Here is a 2,588-nt window from a genome sequence, read left to right as displayed (position 1 = left end):
ATTGGTCGCAGAGATCTCGTGGACATTGTTTGATTTCCATAATATGGAAATACGGGAATATGGGGAGACAGGGAATATGGGGAGAAAGGGAATACGGGAATATGGGAATATGGGGAGACAGGGAATATGGGGAGACAGGGAATACGGGAATATGAAGAGACAGGGAATATGGGAATATGGGGAGAAAGGGAATACGGGAATACGGGAATACGGGAATACGGGAATATGGGGAGACATAGCCTGGATATCAAAGCTCAAAATTTTAGAAAAAACTAAATTTACCTCAACATACAAAGTTCTAAAATTATAGAGCTTGGTCTCCCTAGAGAATGAAAGTGAAAACCCATGTTTTCTAGCCAACCCAGGGCAGCAAAACAGAAATTAATAAAAAGCAGTCTTACAAGATCTAAAACTATTTAAAACATCCAAAGACTACACCAAAGTCCATAAAAAAGTTTGCATGCATTATCGTGACCAACCATGTTTTCTTGGAAAATGAAGTTGCCTCTGTTTTCTTCTTTTTCATGTTTTCATGTAACAGATAGCCATATCTTCACTAGCAACTGGAGAACTATCCTATTTTTGCTTTAGAATTTATTATTTTTGCTCCACGCCGTGTAGATTGGCCCTTACGGTTTTAGCGAAGTGAGCGCAAGCAAGCGGACTGCATTCTCTTAAAGAGAATGCAAATCGCTCTAGGGAGACCAGGCTGTAAACCAGAACATAAAATATTAAAAACTAAGCTGTAAATAGTTACAAGCCTGGATATCAGGTAGGGGAGACAGGGAATATGGGAGAGAGGAATATGGGGGGAATATGGGGAGACAGGGAATATGGGAATATGGAGAGAAAGGGAGTACGGGAATATGGGGAGTGAGGGAATATGGGAATATGGGGAGACAGGGAATATGGGGAGAAAGGGAATACGGGAATATGGGAATATGCAATCAAGGTCATAATATATTGAGAATTTTGGCTATTTTAACGTTTTTCAAGATTTAAAGTTCTGGCGAGAAAGTCGATTTTTGGCTATCTTTTTAATATAATCGAATATTTCAATTTGGGAGGGGTTGGCAGACTTCCAGGCTATATTCTGAGTCTTATTGGACTATTTTTGAACTTTTGGATCCTCAGATCCTAAGGTCCTAAGTCTTAAGTCTCATGTTAAAACTCAGAGTTAAAACTCTACCCTTCCAACCTACTTTAGAGCACTTACAAATCGATTGTGGTTCAAAAACTTCCCGGTGGATTTCCCTTTTTTCTCAAATATTATGACCTTGATTGTGGGTAGAAAGGGAATACGGAATATTGGAGAGGGAACATGGGGAAAGGGAGGGATATGGGAAGAGGGATATGGGAATATATGGGGAGAGAGGGAATATGGGTATGGGATATGGGAATAAAGGGAATATGGGGATAGAGGGAATATGGGAAGAGAGGGAATATGGGAAGAAAGGGAATACGGGAATATGGGAATATGGGGAGAAAGGGAATATGGGAATACGGGAATATGGGGAGAGAGGGAATATGGGGAGAAAGGGAATATGGAGAGAGAGGGCACATTGGGAAAGAGGGAATATGGGGAGAGAGGGAATATGGGGAAAGAGGGACTATGGGGAATAAGAAAAATACATAAAGAGCATTATCTCCTTAATCTAATAGGCAAGATACATGGAGAACTAGCCCATTTTACAGACTAAATCTCTTTGAAAGAGGGACTGGGACTAGCGTCAAATTGAAGAGTCAATTTGTCAAATTGAAGGGTCGATTTGTCAAATTGACAAGCCGACCATCAAATTGAAGGGTCGATTTGTCAAATTGACAAGCCGACTGTCAAATTGAAGGGTCAAATTGACAAATTGAAGGGTCGATTTGTCAAATTGACAAGCCGACCATCAAATTGAAGGATCGATTTGTCAAATTGAAGGGTCGATTTGTCAAATTGAAGGGTCGATTTGTCAAATTGAAGGGTCGAATTTGTCATTTGAAGGGTCGATTTGTCAATTGAAGGGAATTCGAATTGACAAATTGAAGGTTCGATTTGTCAAATTGAAGGGTCGAATTGACAAATGAAGGGTTCGATTGACAAATTGAAATTGTCAAAGAATGTCGAATGAGGGGTTCGATTTGAACAAATTTGAAGGTCGATTTGACAAGGGTCAAATTGAAAGGGTCGATTTGTCAAATTGAAGGGTCGAATTGACAAATTGAAGGTTCGATTTGACAAATTGAAGGTTCGATTTGTCAAATTTCGAATGACAAATTTGGGTCGATTTGACAAATTGAAGGGTCGGGTCGATTTGTCAAATTGAAGGGTCGATTTGTCAAATTGAAGGGTCGAATTGACAAATTGAAGGTTCGATTTGTCAAATTGAAGGGTCGAATTGACAAATTGAAGGGTCGAATTGACAAATTGAAGGTTCGATTTGACAAATTGAAGGTTCGATTTGTCAAATTGAAGGGTCGAATTGACAAATTGAAGGGTCGATTTGTCAAATTGAAGGGTCGATTTATCAAATTGAAGGGTCAATTTGTCAAATTGAAGGGTCGAATTGACAAATTGAAGGTTCGATTTGACAAATTGAAGG

The sequence above is a fragment of the Clytia hemisphaerica genome, unplaced genomic scaffold, assembly GCF_902728285.1.
Source record: "Clytia hemisphaerica strain Z4C2 unplaced genomic scaffold, Clytia hemisphaerica genome assembly, whole genome shotgun sequence".
NCBI classification, from domain to species: domain Eukaryota; kingdom Metazoa; phylum Cnidaria; class Hydrozoa; order Leptothecata; family Clytiidae; genus Clytia; species Clytia hemisphaerica.
This window is presented reverse-complemented; position numbering follows the sequence as displayed.